The sequence below is a fragment of the Echinops telfairi genome, unplaced genomic scaffold, assembly GCF_000313985.2.
Source record: "Echinops telfairi isolate 266 unplaced genomic scaffold, ASM31398v2 ScPeMD7_2;HRSCAF=8, whole genome shotgun sequence".
NCBI lineage: Eukaryota > Metazoa > Chordata > Mammalia > Afrosoricida > Tenrecidae > Echinops > Echinops telfairi.
The window spans coordinates 70,537,336-70,545,634 of record NW_022103898.1 but is presented as its reverse complement, the minus strand read 5'-3'; positions in this window follow the sequence as shown (position 1 = coordinate 70,545,634).

Here is an 8,299-nt window from a genome sequence, read left to right as displayed (position 1 = left end):
AAGTCAGAAGTTTGAAACTACCAGCTACCCTGGGAGAAAGATGAGACTTTCTGTTCCTGGAAAGAGTTGCAATCTCAGAAACCTACAGGGGTGGCTCTACTCTGCCCAATAGGGTCACTTTGAATTGGAATTGACTTGGTGGCAGGAAGTGAATCACCCTGTGTGTGACAGCCCTCTCACTGGGCGTCTGTCTTTCCCTATCTCCGTCTTGCCCAGGACCCTTTCTTTATTCCAGGGATCTTTCTAAATGATCACTGATCACCATCCCTTCCCCTTCCACCCTGTGATCTGAGCCCGATGCTCTCATAGCACCCTGCACTTTCCTCACGGCAAACGCTCACTGCCTGATGCTACATTTCCCACTGTAGCTCCAGGAGGGCTGGCTTCTGCCTGTCTTGTGTTCTGTTTTGCATGGATGACAATCTGCTGGATTGAGAATCAGAGTCATCCTCATCGTTTCTGTTTCCAGTTCCTCTGATTTTCCTCATCCCGTAAGCTCTCATTTCCTCTGAGCCCCCATTCTGGTTCTGGCCCCTCCATTGAAGTGAGGACACGGGAGCCACGTCTGACCTCAGGCTTCAGTAGGAAGAAGCAGAGTCCGACTCCACACCAGCCCAGGGCTGACTGTCACATGACAGAGGTCAGACATGCTTCCACCCTCCATCCTTCCTTTACCCCGTTCCTCTTATGGCACTCTCCTTCTCTGTGGAGTGTGCTTATTTAATGCAGCAGTGACACAGAACTTACAGGCAGTACTCGTGATGATGATGGCGATTTGTTAGGGAAGCTAACAGGTTGCAAAATGGCAAGGATACAGTTGTTTTGTCCACAGTTTCTCTTCTCAGCTACGCTGGCAGGCAAGTCCATCTGGTCTTTGGCCTCTGACCCACATGGTTCCTTGGCCTCTACCTCCATGGGCCAGGAAGCTGCTCAGCCTCATGCCCTCAGCACTGGTCCTCTGCTTTGTCTCGGGCTCAGCATGGTCCGGCCTCTGCTGCTTCACTCCTTTAGGCAGGGATCTTCCACACACTCCGCTTGGGACTCTTCTTTCTTGAACGTCGCCAGGTTCTTCTTTTCTGCTTTTGAGATAGCGCTTATACCCAGAGGAATGACAAACGTCACCAACCCCTGAGTTAGAGTCCTTTACACCTGATTGGCATGGTGTCACCCAAATGGTGGACATTATAGAGAAATGAACAGAAGAGCCCGAAGTAAAGAATTTCATGTCACCACACTCACGCTGGGGGTGTTTCCTCCACCTGTCCTTCGATATTAACTTCCCTCCAAAGATAGCTGTCTCCAATTTCTTCTCTCTGGGATGCACATGCCACTCTCTCGTCGAGAGATGGAGTCTACTCCTCCACTCCCTTGCATCTGGGCTAGCCTTTAATTGCGTTCAGCAGAATATGGTAGACATGACGCTGGATTCGGGACCTATACTTTGAAATATCTAGAAGTTTTGATTTCCTTTCTCTTGGAGCCCTATGCTGTCATTGAATAATGTCGGGTAACTCTTTTGGATAGAGGGGGCTGGTGGAGGAGGCTGTAGCATCAGATATACCAGTGAAGACACTTTCTTGGGCAGCCAACCCAGTCCAGCCTTGAAATAACTGTACTCTCCGCTGCTATTTGGCTGAAACTATATGAAAGACCCCCAGATAATACTACTCAGCTGAGCCCACTAAACACACGGACCATGAGAGATAACAATATAGTCTTGTCCAGGATACATTTATGAAGTAGGGCATTTGGACATTGTGCAAACACCTTATAATAGTCTGCTTTTTAAATTTAGTGCCTCAAACAAGCTTCATGCCTCAGCAACGATCCACTATGTACTGAGAAGGATTCACTTTTCTATTTCGTCCTCAATCCCTGTCATTAGTAATTTCTCCATGTTGGATATAAGTCCCTCGCACATTTTCTTGCATATCAGACTTGCAGCTTTGGGTAGAGCCAACCCTTGAATAGTTAGAAAAATGTTTTCTTTGTTTTTGAGGCTATCGTGGTAACTGACCAGTGTGACATGCCTACATCGGCCAACGTTTTGAGCTATCACTGATTTTCCACCTCCCTGTTCTTTAATAACCTTTTGTTTCACTCCCACGTGCTACTGCTCCTTTGTTTCTTGCTCCTGCTATCACCAGCACAGGGTTTGCTGCCTTTGGGAGTTGCGTAACACTTCACAATAACATTTTTCTAAAGAAAATTAAAGAGAGAAAATGCGACCATACCCTAGAGTAGGCCGTGACCCCTTTGGGGGTCGAACGACCCTTTCACAAGGGTCGCCTGATTCATAACAGTAGCAAAATTACTGTTATGAAGTAGCAACAAAAACAATTTTATGGTTGGGGGGTGGTGTTACCACAACATGAGGAACTGTATTGAAGGGTCGTGGCATTAGGAAGGTTGAGAACCACTGCCCTAGAGAGTCGCGGTACACAAGTTTACATGCTACTGCCAAGGAGTGGAAGCACACACTGTTACACAGTACAATTTTTAGATAGAAAGTATAGTACTGTACATACATATGGCTATCGAGATACAGCATGTACTGTACAAGAGCCCTTGTGGCATAATGTTTTAAGTATTGGACTGCTAACCGAGGGTTGGCGGTTCAAACCCACCGGTCTCTCCATGTAAGAGAGATGGTGCTGTCTGCTCCTGTACAGCTTTACAGCTATGGAAACCTTTATGGACTAGTTCTACTCTTCCCTACAGTGTCACTATCGGGTAGAATTACCTGCACAACCGTGGTTTGGTTTGGATGTACGGCACCATTATATACCTGGCCGCAAAATCACTTTGTATTTAAGAGACATGCAATACACGTGTGGCATGTGAGAATGGTTCCCTGATCAGGATTTCTGAGCTATGTTAGAATCTGTAGTTACATAATCTGTTGTCAATTTGAAACTATTAATAGTGAAGGGGTGGAGTTTAGCCTGTCAATCAGGTCACAGCTTGATGACCTCATTTGGAGCTGCTAAGGAGATAAATAGCTCACTGGAGGTGGGACACTCACTCCCTGAGAGACATTCCTGTGGACAAGATACATGGAGCTACTCTAGAGCCCTGGATCTGGAGGAGCCACATGCCAGCGCTGAGGTGCTTACAATGATACTGGATCCACAAGACTTTCCACCCACTGGTCTGTGATCTTCCTGCATTCAGCATCATTGCATGTGTTTTGTAATCTAAAGAGGAATTTTTAGATTAGTATCAGACATATGGGCTAATATCAGACTTATGGACTTGATCTGGACTGGGATGTTTTCTCAGTATCAATTGCTCTTGTATATAAAGCTCTTTCTTATGAGTGTCTATGAATTTGTTTCTCTAGTCAACCCGGACTAACACAGAACCTATGGGACCATGGGTGTTTTTGTGGTAGGACATTGCTCACACAGACACAATGCAGTGCATGGCTAGTTGTTTTCAGCTGCTCGCTTTGGGTGGTTTATTGTATAGTTTGGCTTTGGTGTGTAATTGAGTGGTTTCTGACTATAGAGACCCTCTAGGACAGAGTGGAAGTGCCACAGAGGGTTTCTTAGTCTGCAGTCTTTCTGAGAAAGGAACTTTCATGGCATAGGTCCTTCAGCACTTAGCGGCCAACCTTAAAGACTCAGCTGAGGGTTCAAATCCACCCACTGCTCTTCAGGAGACAGATGGGTCAGTCTTCTGTACAGGATTCACAGCCGTGGAAACGCTCTGAGGCAGTCCTGCTTGGTTCTCTAGGGTTGCTAAGAGTCAGAATTGACTCAAAGTCTTTAGGCTTGCCGATTGCCAGGCCTTTTCTCCTGTGAAGTGGCTGGTGCATTCAAATGGCCAACCTTCCAATGTGCCACGGAGCTCCTACCCATTGTGCCACCAATGTCCCTTTTATACAGCACTAGCTATCCCGAGTGCCATCCTTCAAAACCCCTAGGCTAGCTTTTCTGGAAAGCCTCACTTTATCTCTAACCACTATAGAATGTATACGTGATGTTATCCAACTATACACATATACATTGGACTTTTCCAGTGTGCTAACCTCCCCTTCATGAACCAATGGTATGACCCAAAAGACACTGTGCAGTGGAAAAATCTTGTTCCAACCCCTTTCATAAGACCTAGTACTGAGCCCTGGTGTAGTGCTTACGTTGTGGGCTGCTAAGTGCAGGGTCAGCAAGCAGTTCGAAACCACTAACCACTCTGAGGGAGACAGAAGGGGCTTTCTACTCCTGTGAAATGTTACAGTCTTGGAAACTCACAGGGGGAGTTCTACCCATCCTCAAGGACCGCTGTGAATCGGCATCAGTTCCAGGGCAATGAGTTTGCTTTTCTGGTTTTGGGGTACTGAACAAAAATGTAATGAGTACATCGTTGACTTAAAAGTATATTCCGTCATTTTAGCTCTCTGCCAGCGATTTTACCTTTGACTCGGCTTCTCGGTATCCCACCCCCCTGACAGTATGTTATCGTCGAGCCGTCTCCACATGTGGGGTCAGATCAGCAGCTGCATGCACAAGCACCATTCTAGCCAGGAAGAGAGCCCTGGCCTGACCATCAAAAGGCCTAGGGTTTGTTTGTTTTGTTTTTTTAAATACCTACACTAGTTAAAATGTCTTAGAGAAAGCGACTTCACCCAGTGAGCCTCTCTTTCTTCATCTGTTGTTCGAGCATTCTGGGCCTACACAGGGTTGAGAGATAACACGCGCATGACCCCATTCTTACAATGGGACCACTATAGGGGTTTGGAGTCACAATTAGTGTCTGGGAGGCACTTTACAAGATAGAATGGGGTTGAACACAGAGCAGGATGCTTTCCCTGCAAATCCCTCTCTGTCCACCGAGCCTCAGGGCCATCCTATCTGCATTGGCAGGCCTGGGCTTTCACAGGCTCATCAGCAGTGGCTTCTGCAGTAATGACAACACAGAGGTCGGGTTATCTGCATAGGCTTCCCTTCCCCAGAAATGGCTGGCTTCAGAGGTATTTAACACCTGACAGGTACAAATCACAGGCCCCACCCCACCACTATTCAAACCAATATGTTCAATGGCCTCACTCGTAAAGGTGGAAAGCAAAGCAGGTGCATTTCAGCAGCAGGCCAACCGAGTTTTCATTTAATCCTTCTTTAAATTTAACCATACTCATTTGCAGTATCGACTACTGATATCATTATACAGGGTATGTTGTCCCCATCACAGCAACCTTAGGGGTATAGTGGTCAGACATTGGGCTATGATCTGCAGGGTGACCAGTTTGAAACCACCATGTGCTCCACAGAAGAAAGATGGGGCTTTCTTCACTCTTCGTTACAGTCTCAGAAACTCAGAGGCAGTTCTGCCCTGTTCCATAGGGTCACTATGAGTCGGTATCGACTCAATGGCAGTGAGCTTTGATTTTTTTCCTTGTCCCCCATCATTATAAATCAGGCAGAACAAAGGGGAATTAAAAAGGAATTAAACAGCCTAGATAGAGCCGTGAAGGCATGGCTCTGGGGTCCCAGGCGGCTTTGCTTGGCTGAGCAGAGGATACCGACGTGGAAGAGAAAGAAGTCTCCTATGGAGAAGTCAGAGTCATGCTGCTGAGCTGCGGTTTGCCCAGCTCCAAGATAGCAAACCCACTTGAAGGAAAAGAATGAGTCTGGACCCTAAATAGAACAAAGTCCCAATGTCAAGGGTGAGCTCTGGTCTATGAGATTGTTGTCCCGTTCACTTCCTACAGCACAAGGACATGATTTGGGATTGACCCCTCTTCTGAAACAAGCATAGGAAGCCCCAGGCTTTCTTAGTGTCTCATCTCCGACTCTTGACCTCGATTAGTGGTGTGAAGCTGGACGGGCTGTTGCCTCTTTGTGGAGCTCCGTTTTCTCATTTTGTAAATGGAGAGGGTTGAGCAGTCTGGAGGCAGGGAGGGGTTAAAAGGGTCACTGAAAGAAGGAGGCTGCTGCTGTGGGGGTCAGTGGGCCTGTGAGAGACTGTCCCTTTAGAGGAGAGGCCACCCTTGTGCTATGGCACATCTGATGTGTTCTACTTGCAGTTGTGTGTACACTCTATGTCATAATAGGTACTTAATGTGTAGTTGCTAGGAGTGGTTAAGCATTGGGCGGCTAACCACAAGGTCAGTAGTTTGAAACCACCAGCCGATCCGTGGTAGAAAGGCGAGGTTTCCTATCCCCTGTAAAGAGTTAGTCTCAAAGCTCACAGAGGCAGTTCTCCCATGTCCTATGGGTTGCTGTGAGTCAGATCAACTCAGTAGCAGCGAGTTTGTTTTAATGGTTAGTTGTATGTATTGTACGCGGTTTGTATTCTGCATGTAGTTGTATGCGGGAGCATTCACAAGGTGTATTCACTCTTATGTAGCATGTACACTGCATGTGCTCTGTAACTGGTTTGCAGGTCAATCATTCCCTCCCATTGCAGTCAACTGATGAGTGGAATTTCGGAGTGAATAACTGCACAGTGGGTAATATTTAGCTCAAGAAAATGGAAACTAGCAAGAAAGGTATATTAGTTATCTATTGCTGCATAACAAATGGCTCTGAAACGTAATGACTTAAAACAACATGTATCACCTTGGTGCCTCTGGAATGCGGGCGCTTGCTCCCAGTGCTACAGTCATGCACGCTTGTCGGCAGGATTGTTTCTCGAGGCTATTGGTCTGAGCCGTTCTCATGCGCATGGCGCCTCTCACAAGGAACAAGTAAGCAAGCAGGCAACAGCGAGTGCCAGGTGGAAAGTGCCAGCACGACCGGAGCCAGAGTCTTTTGTACCCTGGCACTAACGTGGCACCCCATCACTGTTCCTTAGAAGGCTCCGTCCATATTTCAGGGAGAGGGCTTTACAAGGCATGAATACCAGGAGGCTGGATCCTTGGAAGTCTGGTTGGAAGCTCCTGTCCACAGAAGACTTTCAATCCTGGGGCTCATTTCATCAGGCACTTGAGGTCTCAAGGTAAGAACGTTATATGGCAAGGAGATGCAGCATCTGTCCCCGCGTGTGGGCTACTCCTAAAAGTCCTATTTTCTCAAACTATTCATTAAGCAGCATTTGTAGAAATAGTTCTATTGGCCTATAATTTACATAGCATATAATTCAGTAAAACCAAAAACCACACGTTTTACCATCAGGTCTGTGCCGACTCATAGCGACCGGACAGGATGGGGTAAAACTGCAAGTGAATTTCCGAGACTGTAACTCTTTATGGGAGAAGAAAGCCCAATCTTTCTCCCAAGGAGCAGCTGGTGGTTTTGAACTGATGAACTTGCAATTAGTAGCCCAATGAATAACCACTATACCACCAAGGCACCTATATATAATTCAGTAGTTCTGTCATACTATGAAGACGTGCAATCAACACTGCAATCAATTTGTATTCATTGTTGTTAGCTCCCTCCCTGCCAACACATGCACACCCCAACTTCCCTGCCATGCCCCTAGAAAATCATTAATCCAGTAACTGCCTCTAATAAACAGCATTTACAGTTTATAGTATGTATCTAAAAAAATAAAATTAAAAAGAAAAGAAAACAAAACCATGTAACTACTGTGCCTGGTGTGTAGGGGCTGGGGATACTAAGAGGACTATAGGTTTGTCTCTGTCCTCACAGGTCTGAGGAAAGGTAGTAGTGGAAGCAATGTTGACATGCATGTAAATGAGACACTACCAAATTTACCTTGCAAAGCCTGACCCCTGAGTGACAGAGTCGTGGTTTTCCAGACTCATCTTTCAACATATGGGTCACAAGCCATTATCTGAACTCAATTAGCATTTGAAGCACTGGGGGTTGAGTGGTAGAATTTTTGCCTCCCATGTTGGAGACCTTGGCTTGACTCCTGGTCAGTGCAAGTCCCACGCAGCCCTACCTGTCTGTTAGTGGGAAGCTTGCGTGTTGTTTTGATGCCTTGCCAAACTCAACCAGAAGTGCTGTTCACAGGGACAGCTGTGACCCACTGGCAAGCTCCTGAGCTAGCCGGGTTCCCGACCTTACTATACAGGCACTGTGATACTCCAAGGCAGCCTCTTCAAAGGCTTGAACCCTGATCACACAGACACAATCAGCCCCAGGAGATCAAAAGGGCAGTGTTTGCCCAGTGATAAGCTCACACAGGGAAGTGGGATGAGAGCTGTTACATTGAGGGAATTGCAAATAATGTCACAAAGCAGCAGGTGTACCAGCTGTTGGATGGAAAAATCCATTTGCTCTGTAAACTTTCAGTGACATCACAATAAAAAAGTTTTTGGTTTTCTAGGCTCCCTCACCCAGGAGGAGGCACTTTCAGAAAAGATCAGACATGGATAGGCTTGGAAGAA